Source organism: Arachis ipaensis, chromosome B4 (assembly GCF_059453495.1).
Source record: "Arachis ipaensis isolate K30076 ecotype BB chromosome B4, ASM5945349v1, whole genome shotgun sequence".
Lineage (NCBI taxonomy): Eukaryota > Viridiplantae > Streptophyta > Magnoliopsida > Fabales > Fabaceae > Arachis > Arachis ipaensis.
The window spans coordinates 56401707-56408949 of NC_142439.1; the positions used below are offsets into that span (position 1 = coordinate 56401707).

The window sequence follows — 7243 nt, forward strand, 5'->3', positions numbered from 1 at the left end:
GACAGACGCAAAAGGATCAATGGATCCTATTCCAACATGATCGAGAACCGACAGATGATTAGCCGTGCGGTAACAGCGCATTTGGAACGTTTTCACTGAGAGGACGGGATGTAGCCATTGACAACGGTGATGCCCAACATAAAGCTTTCCATGGAAAGGAGTATGAATGATTGGAAGAAAGCAATAGGAAAACAGAGGTTCAGGAGGAACAAAGCATCTTCATACGCTTATTTGAAATTCCAACCAAAGAATTACATTAGTATCTCTATCTTTATTTTATGTTTTATTTATCTTTTAATTATCAATTCTCCATCACCATCTGAATTCGCCTGACTAAGATTTACAAGGTGACCATAGCTTGCTTCAAGCCAACAGTCTCCGTGGGATCGACCCTTACTCACGTAAGGTTTATTACTTGGACGACCCAGTGCACTTGCTGGTTAGTTGTGCGGAATTGTGACCAAGTGTGATTCATGTTTAAGAGCTCCAAGTCCTTTGGCGCCATTGTTGATGATCACAATTTCGTGCACCAAGTTTTTGGCTCCATTGTCGGGGATTGTTCGAGTTTGGACAACTGACGGTTCATCTTGTTGCTTAGATTAGGTACTTATCATCACAAAAGCTGATTGATTCTCATCAATTTAGCTGCTGAATGTAATGTCCTGCTGAAGCTTGGCCAACCATGTCTAATCTATTTAAACTGAAGCTTTAGACTAACATTGCATGATTCCTAGAATTCTTATTAAAAGTTTTGATTCTCCTCATTTTCTTTTCTATATAAGTTTCGAAAATCACAAAAAAAATTTATAAAACCATAAAAACCAAAAATATTTTATGTTTCTTGTTTGAGTCTAGTATCAATTTTTAAGTTTGGTGTCAATTGCATGTTTTTATTCTTCTTGCATTTTTTGAATACATGCAATATGTTCTTCATTGATCTTCAAGTTGTTCTTGATGATTTCAGTGCTCTGATCTTTAAATTCCCTTGTTTTGTGTGTTTTGTTGTTTCTCATATGCATTCTCAATTTGTTAGTGTCTCTTATATGAAAATTTTTAAGTTTGGTGTCTTGCATGCATTGTTTGATTTGAGTTTCCTAAGATTAGTTGTATTTTGATTGTTTCTCATCATTAAAAATTCAAAAATATTTTCAAAATTGTGTCTTTTCAAGTCAATAATACAGAGAATCGAAGATTCAGAATATTCAGCAGAGGAATCAAACAGAAAAAGCTGGGCGTTCAAAACGCCCAGTGAAGAAGGAAAACCGGCGTTTAAACGCCAGCCAAGGTACCTAGCTGGGCGTTTAACGCCCAAAATGGTAGGATTTTGGGCGTTAAACGCTAGAATGGATGCCATTCTGGGCGTTTAACGCCAGAAGGACACTAGAGGGAAGATTTTGGTTTTAATTCGAATCTTTTTCAAATTTTCATAATTTTTCAAAATCAAATATTTTTCAAATCATATCTTTTCAATCATATCTCTTCAAAATCAATTTCTTTCCATTTTTTTATTATTTTTGAAAATCCTTGTTATAAATGATTTACTTCAAAATTTTCTAGTTGTTACTTGCCTATTAAGAAAGGATCAAAAGTTTTAATTCTAGAATCATATCTTCTAATTTCTTGTTAGTCAAATAAATCAACTTTAATTTTAAAACTTTCTCTTTTTAGTTTGATTGTCAATCATATCTTCTCAATCATATCTTTGCCATCACATCTTTTTCAAAATTAACTTTCAATCATATCTTTTTAGTTTCTAATTTCAAAATCTTTTTAAAAAAATCACTCAATTTTTCTCCCAATCTTAATTTTCGAAAATCTCAATCAAATTTTCAAATTTCTTTTTATTATTTCAAAATCTTTTTAATTTTTTTTCAAAAATTCCTCCCCTCTTCTCACATCCTTCTATTTAAGGGACTAACACTCCTCCTCAAGGTGCAATTCGAACTCTATCCTTCTTTATATGTTCGAATTCTCTTCTATCTACCTCCTCCTTCTATTCTTCTTTTCCTCTGACAACTCAAGGAATCTCTATACTATGACATAGAGGATTCCCTACTTTCTTGTTCTCCTCTCTTTCATATAAGTAGAAGCAAAGATAAAGGCATACTTGTTCAAGCTGATCCTGAACCTGAAAGGACCTTGAAGAGAAAGCTAAGAGACGCTAAAGCACAATTCTCTTTAGAGGGCCTAACAGAGCTTCTTTCATATAAGTAGAAGCAAAGATAAAGGCATACTTGTTCAAGCTGATCCTGAACCTGAAAGGACCTTGAAGAGAAAGCTAAGAGACGCTAAAGCACAATTCTCTTTAGAGGGCCTAACAGAGCTTTTCAAGGAAGAAGAAACCATGGCAGCCGAAAACAACAATGCCAACAATATAAGGAAGGTGCTTGGTGACTTTATTGCACCTACTCCCGACTTCTATGTGAGAAGCATCTCAATCCCTGCCATTGGAGCAAACAACTTTGAGCTTAAGCCTCAATTAGTTTCTCTAATGCAACAGAATTGCAAGTTTCATGGACTTCCATTGGAAGATCTTCATTAGTTCTTAGCTGAATTATTGCAAATCTGTGACACTGTCAAGACCAATGGGGTTGACCTTGAAGTCTATAGACTTATGCTTTTTTCCTTTCGCTGTAAGAGATAGAGCTAGGACATGGTTGGATTCATAACCTAAAGAAAGCCTGAACTCTTGGGAAAAGCTAGTTAATGCCTTCTTGGCAAAGTTCTTTCCACCTCAAAAATTGAGCAAGCTTAGAGTGGAAGTCCAAACCTTCAGACAGAAGGAAGGTGAATTCCTCTATGAAGCTTGGGAAAGATACAAGCAATTGATCAGATGATGTCCTTCTGACATGCTTTCTGAATGGAGCATCATAGGTATTTTCTATGATGGTCTGTCTGAACTATCCAAGATGTCATTGGATAGCTCTGCTGGAGGATCTCTTCATCTGAAGAAAATACCTGCAGAAGCTCAGGAACTCATTGAAATGGTTGCAAATAACCGATTCATGTACACTTCTGAAAGGAATCCTGTGAATAATGGGACAACTCAGAAGAAAGGAGTTCTTGAGATTGATACTCTGAATGCCATATTAGCTCAGAACAAAATATTGTCTCAGCAAGTCAATATGATTTCTCAGAGTCTGTCTGGAATGCAAGCAGCAACAGGCAGTACTAAGGAAGCTTCCTCTGAAGAAGAAGCTTATGATCCTGAGAACCTAGCAATGGAAGAGGTGAATTACATGGGAGAACCCTATGGAAACACCTATAATCCTTCATGGAGAAATCATCCAAATCTCTCATAGAAGGATCAACAGAGACCTCAACAAGGTTTCAACAACAATAATGGTGGAAGAAACAGGTTTAGCAATAGCAAACCTTTTCCATCATCTTCTCAGCAACAGACAGAGAATTCTAAGCAAAGCCACTCTGACTTAGTAACTATTGTCTCTGATCTAATCAAAACCACTCAAAGTTTCATGACTGAAACAAGGTCCTCCGTTAGAAATTTGGAGGCACAAGTGGGTCAGCTGAGTAAGAAAATTACCGAACTCCCTCCTAGAACTCTCCTAAGTAATACAGAAGAGAATCCAAAGAGTGAATGCAAGGCCATAAATACGTCTCATATGGCCGAACCTGGAGAGGAGGAAGAGGCAGTGATCCCTACTGAGGAAGACCTCAATGGACGTCCACTAACCTCCATGGAGTTCCCTAATGAGGAACCATGGGAATCCGAGGCTCAGACTGAGACCATAGAGATTCCATTAAATTTACTTTTGCCATTCATGAGCTCTAATGAGTATTCTTCCTCTGAAGAGGATGAAGATGTTACTGAAGAGCAAGTTGCTAAGTACCTTGGAGCAATCATGATGCTAAATGCTAGGTTTTTTGGTAATGAGACTTGGGAGGATGAACCTCCATTGCTCATCAAAGAACTGGATGACTTGACTAGGCAGAAATTACCTCTGAAGAGACAAGACCCTGGAAAATTCTCAATCCCTTGTACCATAGGCACCATGACCTTTGAGAAGGCTCTGTGTGACCTAGGGTCAAGTATAAACCTCATGTCTCTCTCTGTAATGGAGAAGCTAGGGATCATTGAGGTACAAGCTGCAAGAATCTCATTGGAGATGGCAGACAATTCAAAAAAATAGTCTTATGGACTTGTAGAGGATATCTTGGTAAAGGTTGAAGGCCACTACATCCCTGCTGACTTCATAATCCTAGAGACTGGGAAGTGTATGGATGAATCCATCATCCTTGGCAGACCCTTCCAAGCCACAGCAAAAGCTGTGATTACTGTTGACAGAGGAGAATTGATCATTCAAGTGAATAGAGACTCCCTTGTGTTTAAAACTCAAGGATATCCCTCTGTCACCATGGAGAGGAAGCATGAAGAGCTTCTCTCAATACAGAGTCAAACAGAGCCCCACAGTCAAAGTCTATGTTTGGTGTTGGGAGGCCACAACCAAACCTTAAGTTTGGTGTTGAACCCCCACATTCAAACTCTAAGTTTGGTGTTGGGAGGTTCCAACATTGCTCTGAACATCTGTGAGGCTCCATGAGAGCCACTGTCAAGCTATTGACATTAAAAAAGCGCTTGTTGGAAGGCAACCCAAATTTTTTTTACTTATCTATGTTAAATTTCTATTTTCTTTGTTATTTTATGTTTTCTGTAGGTTGATGATCATGTGAAGTCAGAAAAACAATTGAAAAAGCAAAAACAGAAGGAAAAACAGAATGAAAAATAGAACACCCTGGAGGAGAAACTTACTGGCGTTTAGCAGAATGGGCGTTAAACGCCCAGTCTGGCACCATTCTGGGCGTTTAACGCCAGAAATGGGCACCAGACTGGCGTTTAACGCCAGGAATGGGAAAGAAGCTGGCGTTAAACGCCAGAAATTGGCAGCAGCCTGGCGTTTAATGACAGGATTGGCAGCAAGGGGCGTTTTACATGCCACATGGTGCAGGGATGAGAAATCCTTGACATCTCAGGATCTGTGGACCCAACAGGATCCCCACCTACCCCACCTCTCTCTCTCTTCTTCACCCATTCACCAATCACCTCAATACCTCTTTCCCAAAAACCCCTCACCTATCAAATCCCACCATTCTCTTCACCACTCACATCCATCCTTCATAAAACGCCACCTACCTCACCATTCAAATTCAAACCACTTACTACCCAAACCCACCCATAATGGCCGAACCATACCCCCCCTCCACTCCTATATAAACCCATCTTCACTCCTTCATTTTCACACAACATACACACTATCTATCCCCCTTGGCCGAAACACAAAGCCCCCTCCATCTCCTCTATTTCTTCTTCTTCTACTCTCTTCTTTCTTCTTTTGCTCGAGGACGAGCAACCTTCTAAGTTTGGTGTTGTAAAAGCTAAAGTTTTTTTTTTTGTTTTTCCATAAGCATTAATGGCACCAAAAGCCGGAGAAACCTCTAGAAAGAGGAAAGGGAAGGCAAAAGCTTCCAGTTCCGAGTCATGAGAGATGGAGAGATTCCTCTCAAGGGTGCATCAAGACCACTTCTATGAAGTTGTGGCCAAGAAGAAGGTGATCCCCAAGGTCCCTTTTAAGCTCAAAAAGGGCGAATATCCAGAGATTCGACATGAGATTCGAAGAAGAGGTTGGGAAGTTCTCACCAACCCCATTCAACAAGTCGAAATCTTAATGGTTCAAGAGTTCTATGCCAATCCATGGATCACCAAGAACCACGATCAAAGTGTGAACCCGGACCCTAAGAATTGGCTTACAATTGTCTGAGGGAAACACTTAGACTTTAGTCCGGAAAATGTAAGGTTGGCATTCAATTTGCCTATGATGCAAGGAGATGCACACCCATACACTAGAAGGGTCAACTTTGATCAAAGGTTGGACCAAGTCCTCATGGACATCTGTGAAGAGGGTGCTCAATGGAAGAGAGATTCAAGAGGGAAGCCATTTCAACTAAGAAGGCATGACCTCAAGCCCGTGGCTAGGGGATGGTTGGAGTTCATCCAACGCTCAATCATTCTTACTAGCAACTGATCTGAAGTTACTATAGACCAGGCTATCATGATTCATAGCATCATGATTAGAGAGAAAGTAGAAGTTTATGAGGTTATATCCCAAGAACTCTACAAGGTAGCAGACAAGTCCTCTACTGTGGCAAGGTTAGCCTTACCTCATCTCATTTGTCACCTCTACAATTCAACTGGAATTGACATAGAGGAAGACATCCTCATTGATGAGGACAAGCCTATCACTAAGAAAAGGATGGAGAAAATAAGAGATCCCACTCATGGACAAGAGTATGAGGAAACTCCTCATCATGAAATCCCTGAGATACCTCAAGGGATGCATTTTCCTCCACAAAACTATTGGGAGCAAATCAACACCTCCCTAGGAGAATTAAGTTCCAACATGGGACAACTAAGGGTGGAGCACCAAGAGCATTCCATCCTCCTCCATGAAATTAGAGAAGACTAAAGAACCATGAGAGAGGAACAACAAAGGCAAGGAAGAGACATTGAGAAGCTCAAGCACTCCATAAGATCTTCAAGAGGAAGAACAAGCCGCCATCACTAAGGTGGACCCATTCTTTAATTTCCTTGATATTTATTTTCTTTTTTTTTCGAAAATTGTGCTTTATGTTTATTTATGTTTGTGTCTTTATTACATGATCATTAGTGTCTAAGTGTCTATGCCTTAAATCTATGAAAATGAATCCATCACCTTTCTTAAATAAAAAATATTTTTAATTGAAAAAGAAAAAGAAGTGCATGAATTTCAAATATCAAAACAGTTTAATTATTTTGATGTGGTGGCAATACTATTATTTATCTGAATGAATGCTTGAACAGTGCATATTTTTGAATTTGATTGTTTATGAATGTTAAAATTGTTGGCTCTTGAAAGAATGATGGGAAAAGGAGAAATTATCTGATGATCTGAAAAATCATAAAATTGATTCTTGAAGCAAGAAAAAGCAGTGAAAAGCTTGCACAAAAAAAAAAGAGAGAAAAGCAAGCAGAAAAAGCCAATACCCCTTTAAACCAAAAGGCAAGGGTGATAAAAAGGATCCAAGGCTTTGAGCATCAATGGATAGGAGGGCCCACAGAAATAAAATCCTGGCCTAAGCGGCTAAACCAAGCTGTCCCTAACCATGTGCTTGTGGCGTGAAGGTGTCAAGTGAAAACTTGAGACTGAGCGGTTAAAGTCGAGATCCAAAGCAAAAAGAAGAGTGTGCT

The 7243-nt window shown here is 39.1% G+C and overlaps 1 non-coding gene across 1 annotated transcript; it reads right to left on the bottom strand.

Moving 5' to 3' along the window:
- Window positions 1–2747: 2747 nt before the first annotated feature.
- Window positions 2748–2855, bottom strand: LOC148567667 (small nucleolar RNA R71). Its single transcript, XR_015881616.1, has one exon. It is a non-coding gene; the product is annotated as a small nucleolar RNA R71 (small nucleolar RNA).
- Window positions 2856–7243: the final 4388 nt, after the last annotated feature.